The 21,576-nt window shown below is 50.9% G+C and overlaps 1 protein-coding gene across 8 annotated transcripts in view; it reads right to left on the reverse strand.

The window, feature by feature from the left end:
• Ctbp2 (C-terminal binding protein 2) overlaps positions 1 to 20,606 on the reverse strand; it is a 126,684-nt gene extending 106,078 nt beyond the window's left edge. For 2 of the 8 annotated variants that reach the window (XM_021652572.2, XM_021652567.2), the window contains exon 1: positions 19,370 to 19,651. The gene's annotated coding sequence lies outside the window, so the exon portion shown is untranslated. Of the gene's footprint in view, positions 1 to 12,001; positions 12,021 to 18,812; positions 18,926 to 19,369; positions 19,652 to 19,950; positions 20,088 to 20,587 lie in introns of those variants that run through there. The other 6 variants (XM_060381314.1, XM_021652569.2, XM_021652566.2 and 3 more) reach the window with 5 other exon arrangements.
• Between the last annotated feature and the right edge of the window lie 970 nt (positions 20,607 to 21,576).

The following is a 21,576-nucleotide window of genomic DNA, read 5'->3' on the forward strand; positions in this document are numbered from 1 at the left end:
TACGATCGCGTGAATGCTGGCAGAGGTGGCCAACCAGCTAAGAGGGGGAAAAAATCACAAGCCTAAATAAAAAGAGGGTTCCAGCAACAGTCAGCAATTTAATAAATGCAATGACTCCCTCTCTTAATCATCTTTAAAACTCATAGCCAAGGTGGGCACGGTGGCACACACCTGTAATCCCAGAACTCAGGAAGGCAGAGGCAGGCAGATCTCTGAGTTTTAGGGCAGCCTGGTCTACGAAGGGCGATTCAGGACAGCCAAGGCTACACAGAGAAACCCTGTCTCAAAAAATAAACAAAATAAAACAAAAATTAATAGCCAAGCCAGACAGTGCCTTTAATTGCAGCACTTGGGGAGGCAGAGGCCTCTGTGAGTTTTAGGCCAGCCTGGTCTACAAAGGGATATCCAGGACAACTAAAGGGTACACACAGAAACCCTGTCTTAAAAAAAGGGGGGGGCTTCTGGAGAAATGGCTCTGCTCTTCCAGAGGTCCTGAGTTCGATTCCCAACAACCACAAGGTGGCTCATGACCATTTGTAATGGGATCTGATTCCCTCTTCTATCATACAGGCATACATGCAAATAGAACATTCATGGTATAAATAAACCCTCTTTTAAAAAGTAAATCAGAAATGTTTCATACTTATAGCCACGTCACAAGCAGATGGAAGGAAGAGAATATTAAAACTGCAAAGAAAGTAAGTGGTTTTCTACTCACATGCCAGAGCGTACAGGGCAGTGGCCCAGTGTTTCACTGTGCTGGCACACTCCTTCCTCCCACTCCTCCTTCTTATAAACAGTCCCATATGTACACAGGGATGTGTGAAGGAGGCATGGTGGTCTTAGGACTGGACACAGGGAAGGGGGGCACGGCTCACTCAGATACCCTACCAATACTCCACGCCCTGCCAAGAATCAATGCGGCCGACTTTGCCCACCTGGGAAGTTCTCCAGTTCCCAGGGTTTTTCACAAACCACACTCCTTGACCACAGGAAGGGAGCTGGCCCAGCTGGCCTCTACCTTCAATAAACAAATCATGACCTAAGCGCCACCCAGGAGTCCTGGGAACACAAGCAGCCTTAGCCCTGTAAGCAGCACACAACCCAGCTCTCTCCAAAACTGCTTCCCTTAAGGAGAAAAGATGAAGCCGTCAGTGTCCTGGTGACCGCTTGCAGTCCCTGCTGGATTTGGAGCTGTGGTAGACAGGACAGACACCTGTTCCCAGGCCCTTCCAAGACAGGCTGGCGGGGACATTGTGGAGAGGCTGTGGAAAGGCAGTGAGCAGCTGTTGTGTGTCCCCAGGGAGCCCAAGGACCACGGCATGGCCTTAGATGCACCAGTCCCTCAAGCGTGAGCCCAGAACTGCCTACTTGAGATGGAAGGGTACTTTGAGCTGACAGGTGGCTTAATGAGGCACATAAGACTTAGGTTTCAGTGACTAGCTTTTGATGCTATCTGTCTAGTATGAGCCAAAGTCTGTCCTTAAGTCCTAGGCATGCCTGGCATGGCACTGGTGGGAGGTCACCCAGGCATGCCCATCTGCTGTGCCTGCTCTCCTGGGAGGCATACACAAATCCTTAGTCATTACAAAGCTCTTGCATGAATGTCTACCAACTTTTACTAACCTCCTAAGCCTTTCTACTAACAACAATGAAACAGGAGGACAAAAAAAAAAAGGTAAGGGTGCTTGCTTACTGCCAAGCCTGACTATCTTAATTCCATCCCTAAGGCAAGATAATGGAAAGCAAGAACTGACTCCTGAAAGTGGGATTCTGACCTCCACATGCATGCATGGGGTCATACAGGGAGAGGAATATTTTCCTCAGCACAGAACTGTTTTTGCAACCGAGAGGTATATCTCATTTTGCAAATTCTGCAGACTTGCACACCACAAAAGTGAGTTCCACTGTCTACTAGTATATCTACATGACATTGTGGGGAGTTGGCACCCTTAGAAAATGAATAGCAATGACTTTGTGGGATAAACTGTAAAGCTCCTTAATGCAGCAGTGGCCTTGCAGTCTGGCTCTGCAACCATCTACGCCTGGCTCCCCAGGAGGCACTGAAGGGAGCCCAACCACAGGAAAGGGAGCCTGGAAAACACGCTTGCAGATTCTAACTGACAGTGATGCTACAAACAGGACAGTGAGGGAAAATCTCCTGACCAGGGAAATGAGAAAGGAACTCCCTTCAAGTCCCTTCCCCTATCAGTTCTAAGCTCATCACAGGCGCTTACCCATCACAGCTGGTACCATCACAGCCCTTTTGAAGCTCACTCCGAACCTAGGGGTGTCAGGAAGAAGCAGCCCCACCCCACTGGCTGGTCGGTGTTGCTTGGGGAACTACCTATCCCCTAAAGAGAGCCTGTATTTGTGTGTAACTTGCATCAGGACCCTCCTTAAACTTCTGCTGCCGAATCCAACTCTGTCCCCAAAAAGTACACGTGTGACAGACCAGCAACTCCTGAGTTACCTGAGGGCAGGACCTCAGAAGCAAGCCCTCTCATCAGGGACCATGGAATGAGGCTTGGGCCTCATTAAGGTAAGCTCCTGCCACGATTCAGCCATGCTCTAAAAACAGCACAAACCACCCCTCTCTCTCTGCTCCCAAGGTCCTCATCTATGACTCGGGACACGGCAGCGCCTGGCACACAGCAGTCCTCTCTTAGAAGGCATGACAGTGTGTACTAAACAACCAAGGTCCTGGACAATGTAAAAAAATCGGCCACCACCTGCCAACTGGAATACCCTTGAGTCCTTTGCCACACAATCCAACCACTGTTCCAGAAGCAAAAACGACCACAATCCATCCTCCCATGGATGCTGCACCTGAGGGCAATGCCAATCACCCCTAGGATTCCAGATGCTTCACCCCTGCCCACTGCACGACTGTCACCTGTGGATCCCAGGGCTCGCTTCTCCCAGTCTGCCCTGCAACTAAGCTTCACATCGGCGCTTGCAGCCCCGCCACGTTGTACGCGCATACTGTAAGCACACTGATTCAATTTCCCAGGCAGAGCAAGGGCTTTTATATGAAATAACTTCAGCTGGGTGTGTATGTGTGGGGGCACATACCTTTAATCCCAGCACTCAGGAGGCAGAGGCAAAAGGAGCATGAGGCCGGCCAGCGTGAGCTACACGCAGCAAGTTCCAGGACAGAGCTATAGCTACAGCTACACGGTAAACCTCCACTTCCCAAGGGTTGCATGGGCCACCCCCTACCTGGTGGGTGCTGGGGATGGAAGACTGACTTCACAAATGCTAAGCAAGCACTCTATCAACTGAGCTACATTTCCAGGCTCTGGAGACCTCTCAGCAGCCTGCCATCATCTTCAAATACTGTCAAAACTCACAGCCAAAACTCTCAGACATCCCTTCGCTGTGCACCCATCCTAGCCAATGCTCCTTACTCCAGAGAGACAGAGACAATTAGGACTATCCAAGAACTTTTAACACTCTCCCATACCCTGCATGAGACCACAGTGCCAGGGAGCTGGGGGGACCCAGCATACCCAGCAGGTACCTGGAGTACAGGTCTGGAGGTGCTGCCCTATCCACACACAGCAGAAGACAACCAGGTATGCTCTTTTCTCCCAGTAGGTCCAACCCACTACAGCTCCAAGCCTGGGAATGACCCACATCTTGTTTCAATTCCAGCTGGCCCTGAAGTTCCAGGCCCCTCCTCCTGGAACTGTAGTACACAGAAGATCTACCTGATTTTACAGGTCAAATAGGCATTTTTAATGAGAGGACCTTAAGTGACAACACATACTGGACATCTTCATTTAATTTACTAAAATTATAAAGCTTTTCCAAATCGCTTAGATAGTTCCCCCAGAAACATCCAAATGTTTAATTTAGGAGTGTACAAAACCTAATGAACCTAAATTCATTTCCCCCTGTGGATTCAGGAGAGTACCACAAGAGGCTTCAGACTCAACTGGATAAGCGCTCACACTCACGCTCACACTCACACACACACACACACACACACACACACACACACAAATAGCCTTCAAATTCGCACACTTCCACCCATCCCTAGACTCAACTTTTATCTGAAATACACAGCCATTCTTCATACAGCTTGGCACCAGTGGAGAACCCACCTCATGGTCTCACTCTTTCCAGAACTGTGTGAGGCTATCCACTCAGTTTCGACAGTGTGGAAAGTGGAAAGCATGTTCCTTACTGCAGTCACATAGGGTTATTAGAAAAATTAAATAAGCCAATGGGTGACAAGGCATTTATACCAACAAAAAAAAAAAAAACAAGGGAAGGGCTAGAGAGATGGCTCACTGGTTGAGAACACATTGCTCTTGCAGAAAGAGGGTGCATGTTCAATTCCCAGCACAACCATCCATACCCCCAGTTATAGGGGATCTAACAGGCACGCACATGGTGCACATATATGCAGAAAAAACATTTATTCACATAAAGCAGAATAAGTGAATCTTAAAAGAAATCGATATAGGTGGCTGGGTGGTGGTATATGCTGTAATCCCATAATGGAGGGTCTAGTCAAGGTCAAACTTAATTAAACATTGAATTAAAAGGCCAGCTTCAACTACATGAGACAAGGAAGAAAGGGAGGGAGAGAGGGAGGGAGGGAGGGAGGTAGGGAGGGACGGAGGGAGGGAGGGAAGGAATCGATTGACCAACAACCTTAGAAACACTCATGATGAAACTGTCTCAGTTGCTCATACAAAGCCCCAGCAGCTAAGAAGGCTAAAGCAGGAGGGTAACTTGAAGTCTAGAGACCACCCCAGGCCACTGTGTAAGGCTCTTTATCATGACAAAATAAAATAAAAAAGGGTTTTCTACAAAATGCATTCATTGTCATTTCTGAAACACTGAAGGTATCTGTTCCCAAATCTGCTTGAGTGCCTGGTATTATTATCAAACAACACTATCTCTGTGTGGTTACACAAAGGTAGATTTGGTTTGTTGGCAGAGGCACAAGTATCCATAACCCATGCATGCTAGTGCTCCCATCAGCTAGTATTAGACACATCAGCTTTCATGAAGGGCATGGGAGCTGGCGTCTATAATCCCAGCACGGGGGAGGTAGGTGGGCGGATGCCCGAGGCAAGAGGATTGCCACAAGTTCCAGGCCAGCCTGGGCTAGAAGTAAGACCCTCTCAAAACAAACAGGCAGACTTCATACATCCATCTTTGACGCGCGAATATAGATATTCACGGTACACTTCACCACGCCAAGTCTTAAAGTTTCTTTCCTTGCTGGCATGCCATGACTTGACTGTCAGTACAGGCTCATCTGAATAAACACTGCTGAGTGTAGATACAGTTCAGTGTCAAGTCCATCTGCACATGGAACCAGCCCCAGAGAGTAACAGACACGGGAAATTTCCTCTCAGGTTCCTAGGAATGTCTGGTGATGTTCTAGCGGCTTTTAAAGAAGACAGAAAGGCACAAATACATGCTTCAAATTTCAAATGTAGTCATTCAATCTGGGGGCTATTCAAGCTATATAAAACCTCCCTTCAACCACGTTTGCATGCCAAATGTTCAATAACTAGACTCAAATGTGTGGGTGTAGCGCTGGGGGAGTGGTTTGTGTTTAAAGAAAGACAGACTGTGTGGTTGGCAGGTTCTGGGATGACTACAGGGAGGACCACCTGGAGGAGTTTGCTAAAAATACAGATGTGGAGGTTTGTCCAACATGATGGCGTGCAGGGCCTAGGAGACGAACTCCTAGAAGGGGTGCCCCGGGGGATCCCCCCTGCCCTGGCAGCCAGCCTCTCTGGAACCACCCAGCCATCAGGTCGTCCCTGGGGACTGCAGAAGTCACTCATGTGAAAACCACCAAACCCACAGCCAACTTCTTAGCTCAAAATGCATAAGTCAACCTGGAAAGCAAAGGCAGAGCAAGGGCTGGTTGGTTAAAGGGTCCTGGCACTCACCCAGGGGAGCTCCCTGTGATCCTGGGAGGTTTCTAACTCCACCCCCATGCCAGGCTGCAATGCGGAGGAAGCAGGGAACCAGAACTGCGAACAGCCCAGGCAAGGCAGGTGAGAAGTCAACCTATCACCCTACAACAATTCTGTAGTAAGTGCACTGTTCCTCCCGCTGGGGCTACCACCAAAACCACAGCGGCAACAGAACCAACTATGCAAATGCCACAGGCACTGGCATTGTCTGGCCTTACCCGCCCTCTCACAGAATCTGCTGAAGGACCTCCTGGCTCCCACACATGGCCTACTATACACATGCCCTTGCCCTGAAGACCTCGATTTTCCAAGGACATCTTCAAGGACCATCTTCAAAGGAAATTTTGCTAGTCTAGGCTGCAGAGATGGCTCAGTGGTTTAAGAGCACTGGCTGCTCTTCCTGAGGACCGAGGGCTCAATTCCCGGCACCCACATTACAGCTCACAACTGTCTGGAGCTCCAATTCCAGGTGATCTGGCAACTTCACAGGCATACATGCAGGCAAAACATCAGTGCACATAAAATAAAATAAAATAGCTGGTCCATGAAACGACCAGTCCTCCTTGGGGATAACAGCGAGTATCTTCCACATTTGCCCATGCACACAGCCTCACTATACATACCTGGAAGCTGTTAGTATTGCCTAGAAGAAGCAGCTCATGCTAAAACTGTTATCAGTCCACATAGCAGGCCAAGAGATCTTTTCTCCCCACAGGCCCTGGGGAGTATGTTGTTGTCTCCCTGCCCATGCTGTGGCTCCCTACTCTGTGCAGTGGGAGCTGGGATCCCAGGGTAGACCACCAAACCCTGGGCCATTTTCCTCAGCAGCACTTCCCCCACACTGGTCGTCCACCAGGCAGGACAGCCAATTTTCTTTCCTTCCATGGAAATGGAATAGGTCTCCAATAACACATGAATATTTTACTAGGCATTTCTTGGACTTAGCTACTACACAGTAACATGCTGCTGTCTAAAAACAATTTCTTGAAAGTTTTTGTTTGTTTGTTTGTTTTTAATTCATCACTTTGGCCCCATTAACCAATGAGATGAAAACCAAAACTGGTGTCCATCCCTAGGCTGGTGGCTACATATTCTGGGAATCCTTTTACAATGAACTCCCAACCCCTAGTCAGTCCTGAGCTGGTGGATTCTTTCTGCTATTCCACACCCTTTAACTTCCACCCACTCTGAAATGCACACTGGGCTTTCTTGGCGCAAGAACCACAGGCTTACTTTATTTTACTATAATAATTTATAGTATATTTCTTTTACTTAACAAACCAATCCAATGCATCAGCCTGTTCTAAGCACTTATAAAACATTACCTCGTGGGTAATGTTTATAACACATCTCTACCACATGTTCAAAAACTGAAGCCCCTGGAAAGGGCTTGGTGAATATAAATGCAGGAAGGGGTGCAGCATTTCCCATTCCATCTTTGACACTCTTTCTAGAATAGTCTATCCTGTGAACCTTGATGCTTCTACTAAGCTCTAGAAGGGTGTCTGTCCTGTCTGTGTCTTCTGAAGGAAAGAAGACAACCTTCCTAATATAATTCCTCGTGGTGACCCACACCAGAAAATTATTTTGTTGCTATTTCATAACCAAAATTTTGCTATGGTTATGAGTGGTGATGTAAATATTTGGGGAAGATAAGTTTGCCCAAAGAGGTTGAGACCCCCAGGTTGAGAACCTCTGTACTAGATCTCTTCCTCACCTCAACACACACAAGGACTCCCCTGTGTTCCCCAAGTGGGCTGCTGGGTCCCCAGAGCAGTTTACACATCACCTGGTTGAAAAACTCCTGGAATGTAGCTTCAAGCCTGACCCTGCTCTAGGTGACAGCAGTTGGGAAATCTTTTGCCAAGCTCCCTTTTGGGTTTGCAGTTACGAACTTACTTTTAAGCTCATAGGCCTAACTGGCAGGCACGGACAGAGCCCAATCAAATAATCAGGAAATCGGTATATCCCCTGAAATCCTTATACACAACAAACTGAGCTATAAGAAGTCCCCAGTCGTTAAAGGGGGGAGGGGATCAGAGGCAAACTCAAATGAGTTTGTGATATAGTTCCTTGTGGAACACCTGGCCATTTGGAAAGGAAAGGAACTGCCCAGTAGGCCAGTATAGATACTCAGAAAGAGAATCTCAACTTTCTCCTGGACCTGTAGACCAGCCTTTCCTCGAACTCACAGGAATCAACCTGACTCTGAGCTCTGGGATTACAGGCGTGGGCCACTATGCCCAGCTAAACTTTTTCTTTAACATCTTCTCGCTTTTGTTTGTCATATTTTAATCTGATGTCCCATGGCCTAGGCCTGAAGAGTTAAAGCCAAGACAGGATTATACCAGCAGCAGCAGCCCTCTGTGTGGTGTGAGGCACAATAGAGAACTGTTTGAAAACGGGGGTTGGGGTGCTTAAAATAGACAGAAATATAATCATTACCCAAGCTGGAGCAGGGCCAGGACACCAGGGCAAACATGAGTAATTTGTTAAGCGACACCTCCCGGCATGTCAGCCTCAGTCAGGGTCGAGCTCAATGTGTCCTCAAGCCCCCCAGTCTTTCAGCCCATTCCCATCCCCAGCATAACTGTAGGGATTTCCCCAGCTTCACAGGCACACACCTGTTCTGATAGGGAAGGAAGGGCTGCAGAGCAGGAAGGTACTTTTAATGAAAGCCTGTTTTTCAGGAAAATCCCTACCGTAAGGGGGCCTTAGGTCCAGGGCTCCTGCCCTGGGTGCCTTTCCGGTGAGTTAATCACCACAGGGGCAGGGCTAGGCTCTGGATTTTAGGGCACGCCCAACTTCGTGCCATTCCCTTTCAGTTCTCATCGCCACTTTGAAAGGAAGACTAATCCTTTTGTTCTGCAGAATTCACTCAAATTCCTTTGCTAAGGCCAGTGTTGCACAAAAGCCAGGCTGTAACCTAGAACTTCCTTGAAAGGAAGTTTTTACTGGTTTTACAGGAGTGGAGCAGACAGACCATCCCATCCTTCTTAGGGGAGATCTCCCTCCAAACACCTAGGAGCAGAAATTGAGGAAAGGCTCGCTTGCTGGGGTAGGATCCATCCCCGCTCAAGCCACTCCTCCCCCTCAAGGGAGGGGCATTCACCAGAAAGGCAGTGTCTGCTTAGAGACCACGCTACCTAAGCCAGCCTACCTTCTGAAAAAATCGATGCCTGTCCCTAAGCACTAGGCGTTGCCCACGTACTCCGGGGGATGGGGTGGGGTACATTTTGGAGGCATACAGTGAGCAATGGTGAGTCTGTAAATCCAGACAATTCTTTCCACACAGCCAGAAACTTCCACAGATCTGCAGAGTCACTTCAAAACCAATGATTAACTGACTGTTCTTCCAGAGCCTGGGTTCAATTCCCAACACACACACACACACACACACACACACACACACGTCTTCAGAACTTATCTGTTAACTCCAGCTCGGGGGGGGGGGTCAGATGCCCTCTCCTGGCCTTTGTGTGCACTGTGTTATGCAGGCAAAATATCCATACATATGAAATTAAAAGAAATAAATGGGCTTTCTTCTTCTTCTTCTTCTTCTTCTTCTTCTTCTTCTTCTTCTTCTTCTCTTTAGTTTTTTGAAACAGAGTTCTCTGTGTAGCCCTCGATGTCCTGGAACTCACAGCGATACGCCTGCCTCTGCCTCCCTGAGCGCTAGGACTAAAGGCATGCACCACCACGCCCAGCTAATGAATGCACTTTCAAAGGACAAAAAGATTGATCTTGTGGTACAGAACACTACTACTTGAGCACTAGCTACTCAAGAGACTGAGGCTGCAGAGTGAATTTAAAGGCAACCTGGGCATCCTAGGGAGAAAGGAGATATAGCTCAGTGTGCTTGCCTGGCCTGTGTGTGTGTGTGTGTGTGTGTGTGTGTGTGTGTGAGAGAGAGAGAGAGAGAGACCCTAGGTTTGTTAAATTTCCAGTACAAAAGTTCAAAGAACCTACCAGCAGGTGGTGATGCACACTTATACAGTAAGATTTCAGTATCTGGGGAACAGGGAAAGAGAAGCACAAATTTGAAGCCACCCTACAAAACATAGCAAGACTGTGCCTCCAATGAGACCGGGATGGGGGGATGGAGCGTTAAAGGATAGCTCTGCTGATAAGGCAATTATTACCTCATAACCTGATAGCCTGAGCTCAGTCCCCAGACCGTAACCCCTGAGAAAGTTGTCCACCTGCAACCTGGACACCACTCGCACTCCCCGTCTCCCCGCACACATACAAATAAATGTGATTTAAAATGGTTAGAAGTGCGATAAACTTTAAGAGGCCAGGAGAGCCTGCAGGAAACACTCCCTATCTTACACTGGATTACTCCTGCAAAAAGATTCCCCAAAGGACAAAATGAAAACAAGCAGGACTCCTCACAGCTCCAAGAGCTCTTGGAAACCTGTGGGGTGGGGGCAGGATAAAACGGAACCATTATTTCGGTATTTCCAGACTGTCCGGCATTCTGGAAGAACTCAGAGCCTGCCCCTTCCCTCTACACTGAGGACAGAAAGCAAAAGAGCAGAGGTGGGTGGGAGGAGCTCCACCCCAGGCAGAACGTCCTCCAACCAGGAAGTCCTGCTTTGACCACTTTCCACACTTCAGCTCCATGGGGAGGAGGTCATGGGCAAGTCACCAGTGCTCCCTCGGCCAGCCATCATCCCACCTTGGAAGTGTCAAAGGCTAACGCAGACCGGTCACAACCAGATACAAGGGAGGACTCAACATTTTAAGTAACAGTAATGCAGGCAGTTCTGAAGGTATGAAGTCTACGAAGACAGAAGGCCTAACGGTCAGAAATTGTTTCACCACCAAGAATCCCCAAATTAAAAAAAAAAAGTCTAGATCCTGCTGCCCCCTCCCCCTTCGCGGCCAGCACCTCCAGCCACAATCCCCAGTTCCCAGAGCTGCCACTATTCCAAGCACCCCAGCTGTTGGGTTGATAGGAGGAAGCCTTCAGTCCTGGCAGTTAGATGTGTCAGGCTCTATGGCCCTGTTTGTACCACAAATAAAACAGCACTGAAAGACTTACTGCACCCCAAGCCGCCACGAGGATGGTGCCCCCGTGGGCCCTTCGCCCTCTGGCAGTCTTATCAACGAACCACCCTGAAAGGCCACTGGAGGCGCTAGAGACACCTCGATGCCAAGGCCGGGACACTGGGGGGCCAGGATCACTGTGAGCATAAGCGGGGCTCAGAAGAGGTATTGCCACGCATCTGTCTCAGCTGTGGGGGAGCCCGCTTGAGCGTCGTCCCCCACCTCGGTGTCCCATGCTTCCCCGTGGCCCCCTCCCTGCTATGGAGGCCAGCTGGTGAGAAGGAAGGAAATGGGGGCTGGGGAACAGGGCCCATTTCCATCACCTAAAGACTTCCCTGCTGTTCGGATTAGCAAGTGAAAAGGCGCGGACGAGGGGAGTTTTCCCGGTGTCAGGTGCCCCACCCCCGGCGCAGGGACAGACGGGCGGGGCCGCCAGGTGCTGGCACCCCAGGGACTAGCAGCCCACTCGGGGGTCCTGAGATGCCAGAATTCCGGAAAGGCAAGTCGCCGAAGGATCCCCACGCTTTTCCCAGCCCCCGCTGGTCTCCAGGCAGGCCCCGCCCCTTCCCAGGGCGGGTCCAGGTGTGGCGGAGGCCTTACCTCTCAGGCCCACCCTCTTCCCCGCCTGGAAGGTCGCACCGGACACCGGAAGTTGTCCCGGCGCGCTCCTGGGCAGGAGGCAGGGGGGCCCCCGAGGGGCCAGATCCACCTCTCTACTCCGCGCTACGGGAACGAGAGAAAACAACCCCTTCATGACTTGGAGAAATACTTCCTCGCAAACAAACAGGAATTAATTGTATTTACCCAGCTCGCAGGAGCCTCATGAAGATTAATGGCTGTGAGCTGTTTTTAAGATAAAGAACACTCCCAGATCTTACTTTTAGACGTTCAAATATGCTATGGGCGTCTGATGCACTCTACTACTCTTCCCAAGTGACTTTCACACCTGCTCTGGGAGCAACAGAGAAAGCGGACGGTATCTGACCATGTCAACTTACCCGAGCCACCTGCACCCAGCCTCCCCCACAAAAAGACAGGTGAGCTATCCAGTAAGCAGCGCAGATTAGCATAACATCTGGAGAACGCAGAGAAAAACGAAACTTAAAAGTATGCATCGTCCACCCCCCTAGGGAAAAAAAAAAAAAAAGAAACAGCGTCTTCCTAATGAAGCCTGTTAGGCGCGGCCTCCTCCTGGAGATCTCGTGTCTGTAAACTAGCAGCCAACCCCGGGCCCCAGTGGTCACACAAGGGCTGCCATTGCCGGGAGCCCGCGCCGTCCTGTCCTATCTGGCCTGGCAGCTCCAACAGCAAGGCCCTCCCTCGTGGAACCAGCTCCCTTCCTGAATATGCCAGGTCACGTGACCACCGAGGGCACTTCTGGACTGGAAATGGGGGTTAAGGGCTCGGAATGTTAGCCTCTCTCTTTCCATCAACCATCCCGGAGACTCGGTTTTACGGAGGGCTGGTTTCAAGTGTGTGCGCAGCATTGCCTCCAACCTTCCTCAAGCGTACGTGGCCTGAACCAGCAATACAGAAAGCACTTTGTTTGGACTCCTGAGCAGACCACACTTAATTATCCATCAGTGAGAGAACAGTCACAACTAGGGTTCATTTAAAGGGAAGGTGCAGAAAGACCCCCTCCACAAGAGTCATGTTCACCTGCTGCTCCTGCCCCTCCCATTATTCTCTTCTCAGCTCTGAAATCAGGCATAATAGATACATTTCCAGACTTTATTATACCCACATAAAACAATACTTTGCTGGCCTCCATATTGTTGTGTTTTGTTTTTAGCTGTCATCACAGGACCAAAGAAAACAAAGTATCCCATACGTCATGAGCTAGGCCTCTTGGTTCCTTCCCGACCATCTTTCCTGGGATTCCATGACTTCAATAATGAAGTTTTTGTTGGTCCTGAGCTTAGTGAGATAGCTGAAGGCCAAATTTCAAGCATGATAGGAGCAGAGCCACAAATGAGGCTGAATTTACAAGCCCCATGCTGTACTCCACATGCCCAGGCCTCAATCTGGGCTCCAAAAATACACAAAGCTGCTGCTACTATCTCCTAGCAAACAATCTTTAAAGCCAGGCAGTTTAAACTGTAATTCAGGATGTTGTAATGCAAGACGCACATGATGACCAGAATCCAGAAACAAACAAACAAACAAAAAAACTCAATACCATAAGCCAGGTGTGGTGGAGCACTGCAAGTCTTAATCCCTGCACTTGTGAGGTGGGGAAGGATAAGGAATTTAGACAACACCTCCCCTCCAAAAAAAAAAAGCATAGGGTAAGGTGTATTTCCTTTCGTAGTTTACAAATAAGAAGAATTTTTATAAGCATAATGAATAAAAGGCACCACCCTCCCCCTTTGGCACGGGTTTTCCAGCCAAGGCAAACCTAGTCACCAGCTACTCAGGATTAGCATCTTCCAAACACTACCCTAGCTTGGGGGGCTGGAGAGAAAGTTCGCTGGGAGATGGGAGAGAGAGTTCCCTAGGACAGAAGTCACAATTCCCTATAAAACTAACATAACTGACTGCTTGCTCCATTAGTCAGAACCCAACCATTTTATCACAATTTCTATGAAATTGAAGTCCACTCTAACTAAACAGTTAAACCTAAGTTATGTGCACAGCTAAATAAAGCAGGGCATGCCGAAGCATCCACTAGGGACAGAGCTAGGTAGGGATGGAAACTGCCAAGGGGCCTCAAAGTTATGACTGCACATTGCTAAATACCAGATAGAAGCAGCTCTGGGAATAGACAATTACACACATAACTCCAGTTTGGATGGAGGCTTATACGAGGTACCAGGAATGCCTGTCACCTGAGCCATCATAGGCCCCACATGGATGTGAGAGGGATGGCTTTGAGAATGAACACTCAGAAAGGCCTTTTCAAAGAATTAACAGGAGCCACAAACAGACAGGCCCTACAGCAAATACCCAGTGTAAGTGACTGTCCCTAAAGGCACAACAGAAGCACAGGCAGGAATTAAAAACAAATAGCTCCTTCCTGGGACTTCAGTTGCCTCAGTGTCTGGCATATATATATATATTTCTCCTAATATCAAATTTGAAGGGGGGGGGGTAGTTATTCTTAATGCTTCTGTTGAAAACTGCTTTTATTTACTCTTGTACTCTTTCCTCAAAAAGAATGCAGATTGCTAAGAAGCCAAAGCATGTATTCTCTAGGAGTCCAATAAGACCACCTTCTAAGAAAAACTCAGGAAGAGAAGCTGGCCAAATTTCCATGCCTGACCAAGGCAAATGAATGCCAGGCTGGTTCCCATCCCGGTTCTGTGAGCCTGCAGAAGGCGAAACTGCCCCTTGGCTCCCATTGTCAACATTCCATACAAACAATAGCCTGGCTCTCTCACCATTGTACATTCTATATTCATCTGTGAATCCCCCCTCTTCCACACAATCTGCAAAGACCTTCTTTTCATAGGATAAGTTCTGAATGCCCAAGTGCAGCCATAATTTAGGCCTTCCACTTTAATAATGACATCTAAAAGCAAACTCCAGATTTGGTCCAAACATTCATTTGTGGCTGTCATTAGAGTTACACTGATAGCTTTCAGATATTTTTCATTAAATCATGATCAAAAGAGCCACTGAACACCTTTTAAAATGGTTCTCAAGTTTTTGGTGATATTATTAAATATAATTTTCTGAATCAGAGATAGGGCTTAAAAAAAAACCTTTTATAACCCTACGACACATATTCATTCCATTAAAACTAGACTTGAATAAAAACCGACTTCAAAAGATGGGAATGGGGAAAGCTTCAAATTTTCCCTGCTTCCCACAGGAGGTGTAACTTTAAGTTGCAGCCAAAGTAAATTAGGCCATGCTTGCCAGCTGTAAGAGGTAAGGGAGGTAAGGTCATCAACCTAAGCAGTAGGCCTACAAGTTACCAACCAAGCATTCCCATACCTACAAAAGTTTTCAGCACACACAGGCCTCCCTCACCGTAAGCATTCATTCCTGAGCCACCAGCCCACCGTAAGACTGTCGATAAGGTAAGATTTCACCAGAAGGTGCTATTTTCTATTAGTAATAAGGACTCCTCTTTGAAGGGTCAAACGGCACTATTTTTTTTAAAGACTGTAAAATTGTGTCCCACCCTCTATGATGGAACTGTTATCACCTGGACACGGTCGTATTAGCTGAGTTATTCACACCAGCATGATGGGTAAATGTCCCTTCCAAACCATGTGCTGTGTGTGTCATGCTTGTACTTCTGTGTGGCCTGCATAAGGGACGGAGGACACTTGGCCTGCTGCTTTCTGTTGATAGAAAGATTATTAGCAGAGGGACCCAGACTGAACCCACATACATTATGATGACAGCCCCTCTATACTGAAGTGACAGTGTTAAAAAAATGGCAACCGGGGCCACCATTCTACAGATGCTGTAAACTGTTTTAACAAGATTTTCTCCATTTAGGAACAGCACTGAGTGCAAAAGGGATAACTTCACCTTCAAAAATGATTCATTATGCCAGTGTCTGCTTTTGGCAAGGCATTCCCCTGCTACAAGGCGGCGGAAGCCTTGAAAGGTGTCCTTTTGCATGTCCGTTTCTATTTTTCAGTTAAGTCAGTAAAAATGAGAAAGGCTGGGTATGGTGACTCATGCCTTTACACGGGAGGCAGAATCAGGCAGATCTCTGTGAGTTCCAGGCCAGTGTCCTACATAGTCCCAGGACAATGAGGGCTATAGAGAGAAACCCTATCTATAAAAATCAATATTAAAAAAAAAAAAGAAAATACAAATTTCAAACAAAACATGCCAGCCTGGGCTATTTTAAAGGTTCCCAACGACCTTACGTTTAAGTCCTGTACATTGCTGGTTGAGCAGGATTCCTGCCATCTACTGACTTCTCTCAGAACACTGGAAATGGTACAGGTATTCAGTTTTGTTTGTTTCCCTAATTCAATCTTTCTTTAAAACACATTATAGGCTTACAGGAGAATTCCTGTCTAAAGTTTTTAAAGTCAGGAGTGAAGTTATCGATTATTCCCTGAAAGGGTAACAGATGAAGTAGTTAATAATTATTCCACTAGCAAGTTTTACTGTTTCATCTTGTGTACAAGGGCCAGATTAACAATGCCAGGGAAGGCAAACGACTCAGCAGGGACAGGAACAGGTGTGCCTGAGTCTTAAAAGGCCAAAATATTTCACAAAGTATGTCACAGAGTATGTTACAGTGGCAGTGTTTGTTTTCCGGTGGATAAACTTTTTTTTTTAAACTTTCTTAACTCTGAAGTAAACTCTTGTATTTTACAGACATTTCTTCACTTATATTGATGGCTAAATCCCACACATAAACTGCAACTCAAGCTTAGCAAGGAAATGCATCTGAGGGACAAAGGGTTTTCTTTCTTTTTTTTTTTTTAATCACAGCTAAGAAAAGGTAATTCACCCTGCCCCTCCCCCACAAGAACACCCATTCAAGGGCCAGTTTCAAAGCTCCCAAGTGAAACCGTAAATAACTCACGTGGTAGTGAGCTCTCCTCAGCAGGGCACACCACACCGCCCTCCACTCTCCCTTATTAACGTGCCAGTACAAAAGGGGGGGGGAGCACAGTCCTTTAGCTTAAGTATCTCCCCAAACAAGAAAGCAAAACGCACCTTGTCAGGTTCTGAACTAAGTGCAAACCTGAGATCTTTTAATTCCCTCTAATAGCTGCTTTCCACAGAGACGTACCGTGTCCCCCTACCCCTGGGGCACAGAAAAACCAATCAGTGTCATAAATCCCCCTAGCTTTCAACCCTCTCTCCCTTGAACTGGGGCAGGGTGGGGGGAGGGGCGAGCGACCCAACATCAACACTTAGACTAAACCCCTCAATGCTCTACAGAAATATGCTGGCTTATTTCCTTTGTTTGGTCATGTTATACTTGATCAAGTGTGAACGATTAAACTGGTTTCATTAAAGGCAAGTACATTCACGGCTAACATTCAACTTCAATGGCTACTATAAGCATATTTTGCAAGAGGGAGGGCCTGCTTCTTGCTTGAAACCTACCAGCTCATTAACTTTTCTTTGGGGGGCTATAAAAAGGGCGCTGGGGGTTTTTCCAGGAGTGTGTCAGAGCCAGACAAAAGGATATTCAATGCTCCAACTTTAAGATACAGTTGCTATTTAGAAAAATAAAAAGGAAACCTTGTTTTCACGTTAAAGTTTCTGGGCTAGAAATGTTGAATTAGCATTTAAAATATTACTTTGTAATTGCTGTTAAGAAGTACTCTTTGAAATGAAGTAATTATAAAAACAAGACCCTTTTAAAGTCCCATTACTCAAGATGTAAAAGATTTATTTTTAAAAATGTTTCAAACCAGAATTCTCCGAAGTAAATGGAAACTAGTTGTTTGAGAATCCTATAGAGGCAGACAGCAGCACCAGGAGCCGAACGCGAGGTAATTTTTAAACTGTCTTTGAACCCAGCACGAGGAGGGAAGGCCGTATCTCCTTCTAAATGAGATCCCACAATTGATGCATCCCGCCAAAGTTAGAAAGCAGAACCACCTCTGTAAACCCTACACACGGTTCCCTCAAAAATTAACCCGCCTCAGAGAAAAATACACACGTCCCAAAGAACTGCAAATAAAAGCGTTTAGGATTTTACATTTCCAACGCACAGAGTTCTCTTCAAGTCACTCGCATCTAATAACACCTTAAAAGTTCCCCTATCTGTTAAAAAAAAAAAAATAGGGCAAATGTACAGAAAGGTCTATGCCCGGGTTGGGAGCCTGGCGTGGCGACGTAGGCCATTGCCAACAGCCTCCAAGCGCGCAGAGATTTCATAAGATATTCCCCGGCTCCTCTACAAAAATCATAAACATTTGGGGGTCCCCCTGAAACCAAACGCTGCTTGGGACGCATCTGCGAAAAGTAGGAGGTGGGGGCTGGGCAGGGGTACCCCCAACACGCGCGCACACGAACCCTCGCGGTCCGCGACCATCGTCGCCGGCGGAGAGCAAGCCACCGGAGGGAGTGTGTGCGCGCGAGTGTGTGCCCGCGGTGACCGCGCCGAGCTCTCGGGCCCGCGGCCTCGGAGCCCCTTGGGCACAGCGTGGGCTGGCAGGCGACCGGCCACGCCGCGGGGCCTCCCGCAGGATCAAGGCCTGGGCGTGTCGGCACTCCCGCGCGGCCCGGCCCCGGTCGCCGAGGGACCGGGGAGGGCGCGAGCCGGAGAAGAAAGGCTCTCGCTGCAGGTCGATCCGGGCTCCGCGGAACACCCGAGGCGCAAGGAGGCGACCGCGGCAGCGCGGCCGTACCCGCGTCACGCTGGGTCCCCGGTGCACCCGGCGCGCCCCAGCCAGCCCCTTCTACGAAACTTTCTTTTTTGCTTCGCCCCACCCGAAAAGTGCCGCCCCGGCGAGGGCGCCGAGGACAGCGGGTGGAGGGCGAGGAGGAAGTGGTGCCCGCGGGAGCGCGGCTGGGCAGAGGAAATGCCCGCGCCGCCCGCCCCCGCCCTTGCAGCCCGCCCCGGCCCCCCGCCCCGCCGCGACTTTGGCGGGCCGAGCCCCGCGCGCCACTGGCGGCGGCGGCGGCAGATGTGGCCCCGGCTGCCCCAAGGAAGCCAACAATGCCGGGCCGGCAAAACAAAAGGGATCCGCTCCGCGTCTCTCCCGGCCTCTCACTTACACTCTCGGGGAGCCGCGCGGGATCCCGGGCCGACCGGGGCCGCACCCCCAGGGGCCCCGAGCCACGCGCGCCCCGACTTGTCCCTGCCGACCCTGGTCTGCACCCCCTCCCTCCCCGCGCCCGCCCGCCTCACAGGCGCAAGGCCTGCCGCACCCTGGCATGCACGGACTCCTGGTCCCCAGGGATCCGGCCGTATTGTCCCCGCGGCGCGCTGCGCGCTCGTCCGAGATCGCCGGCAGCCCCCGCGCGCGCACCCTCCGGGCTCCGGGAGCAAGCCGGGGGGCGCCTAGGAAACCGTCGCCAGACGCCGCCGCCGCCGCTGCCCTCAGGACGCCGCTGCGCTCCGGGTTTTTCTTTCCTTTCCTTTTTTTTTTTTTTTTCCAATCCTGATGGGAAGGAAGGTGACCGCCTACTTCGCATTCATCAACTCTCATCACAACAACAAAAATCCCGGCGCTAAGGGTGGCCAGTAGGGCGCAATCCGTGGCTAGGGGCGGCGGACCCCCCAAGCGGGAGTCCACCCTCGGGCGTAGGGTGTAGACACGGGCCGGGGGCGCTGACCAAAGATGTCCTCGGATGCCGGCCCGGTGTCCTTCGCCCTCCTCCTCCGGAGTGGCGCAGTGAGGCGCGGGCACGGCGCCCCAGCCAGCGGCTGCAGGTGAGGCGGGGGCGGCGGCGGCCCCGGTCCTACCCGAGGAACCCCCCCTTACCTCGTCCTGGGTCGCCGGTGTCCGAGGAGAAGGGCGCCCACCCGGGAGGCGGCGGCGGTAGCGGTGGCTCCCGCCCCTCCCACCCCACCCAGCGGCGGCGGCGGCGGCGGCGGTGGTGGCGCTGGCGGTGCGGGGCCCCCCCCCTCAGCGCGGCATGGCTCCCGGCTCGCTCTCTCGCTCCTCTGGCCGCAGCTGGCTCCTCCGGGCCGCTCCCGAGCCACCTTAAAATGACACACGCACACGGAGACACACACACAAAAACTTAATCTCTCCAGCTCCGCGCCCCACCCCCTCCCGCCCTCCCCTCCCTTCCTTTCCCTTCCCTCCCTTCCTTCCCTTCCCTTCCTCCTCCTCCTCCCGTCGCCGCCGAGCCTCTTCCTACTTCCCCACCCACCCCACCCCCTTCCCCCGCCCACCAGCTCCCGATCTCCCCCCCCCACACCGACACACACACACACACACACACACACACACACACGCTACACCTCGTCCCGGCCGCGCGCGCCCTCTTGCCAGCCCCGCGGCCTGGCGGGGGCTGCATTGGGGGTCCCTGGCCCGCGTCCGCCCCGCGCCGCGCTCACCCCCCCAGAGGATGCTGGCTGCAACTTGAATCCGGGGAGGGAAGGTCCTGAAAGCCGAGCGCCTCCGGCTATTTGCTCTTCTTTATTTGTTTTCTCCTCCCGGGAAGGAGGAGGAAAGCGCAGAGAAAAGGAAAGAGGAGGACGGAAGCAGCGCGGGCCGCCTGCTCCGGTGCCCTCCGACAGCGCAGGAGCGAGGCGGGAGGCGAGCGAGGTGAGGGTCCCTTGCTCGCTCGCTCTTTTTTTTTTTTTTTCCAAAGGCGGGGTCTCTCTTTGCAAACCAATGACACAACCCCACATGGTCCGGTCTCGCCCCTACAGATACTTCTCACTACAAATCGGCTCTCTCTAGGGATTAGCAGCTATGCGAAAGTGCTCGCTTGGCTCTGCGGGCAGCCGACGGGCCCGGGCAAAGCAGGCACTCCCCGGCCCAGTCCCGCACCTCCCTGAAGGCTCTGAGGACCAGACGGGGGTCCTGCGGCCGGTGCGGTGACTCCATCCGCCCTCACTCTCCTTCCTCCTCCTCCCCTTCCACGTGGGGCCCGCCACGTGGGGAAGACTGGAGCTCCGGCGGGCCTCGGCGCGGTCCCCAGGGTGGGCCCCTTCCCTGTAGGGCCCCCACCACGCCCGCGCAGCCGACCTGCCCGCTACTCGGCCCCGAGGCTCCAACTTCCTCCTGGGCCCGGCACAGGCCACCGATGCCGTCCCAGCCCGGCGAGGTCAGGCTCGGGCCGGCCACAGGGGGCACTTGCGCTCCCAGATCCCAGATCCGGGAGACCGTGTCTGGCAGGCAGCGCCGGCTGCGGGTGCGCTCAGAGACTGGTTCGTGTGCTGGAACTTGCCACGATGTGTTCCCTACGGGAAGCCAAATGTTTTTGCACATTAAAAAAAAAAAAAAAAAGTCTTTCTGTTGTCTGGGTGTCGCTGGGGCTCTTTTGAAAGCCTTGCCTTGTTCAAGTCCCAAGCCTCTCTGAGGCCCGAGGGTCGCTTGTGCGGTGCCCTTTTCGCGATCACGAGTCCACAAGTGTCTCCGTGCTCTGCGATTGGAATCTGGACTCTTCAGCGATGGTGGGGCGCAGCGGCCGCGCCGGACCGGACAGCATCTGGGCTGGATTCCTTGGCCATGACCGGTGACATCCAACCGCTGTCCCCGGAAGGGAACGGGCTCCTTGTCCTCAGGGGCCCCAAGCTTACCAGACTTGAGGCGCGCGTCTTCTAAAGACCCCTTGGATGCAGTTATTTTGAAAATCCTTTGGGTGCTAGAGACTGGCTAAAGAGGAGGGTCTAAAGTCACAGCTTTGAAGACCACAGGGGCCGCCTTTCAAGAGACCCACTTTGGTGTGGCCTCCCTCGGACGTACGCGTCCCGGAAACTCGTAGCAGAGGTGGCCCGCGTGAGTCCTCTGGGCCCCTGAACCGGTCACTGTGCGTTTTGGGGAGCGCTGCCCTTCTCAGGCTTTATCCCGGCCTGTTTGCTAAAGGGCACACCCAGATGCCGGCCGTGGGACCGGCCGCGTGAGGGTTCCGTGACTGTTTTAACAGTCAAGCTCGGTTTAAAAACCCTTTCTGGATGACAACGCGAGAGAGGTCTCTCGCAAACACACCAGTCACGGTTTTTGCTTGCCCCCAG

Source organism: Meriones unguiculatus, chromosome 1 (genome assembly GCF_030254825.1).
Source record: "Meriones unguiculatus strain TT.TT164.6M chromosome 1, Bangor_MerUng_6.1, whole genome shotgun sequence".
NCBI lineage: Eukaryota > Metazoa > Chordata > Mammalia > Rodentia > Muridae > Meriones > Meriones unguiculatus.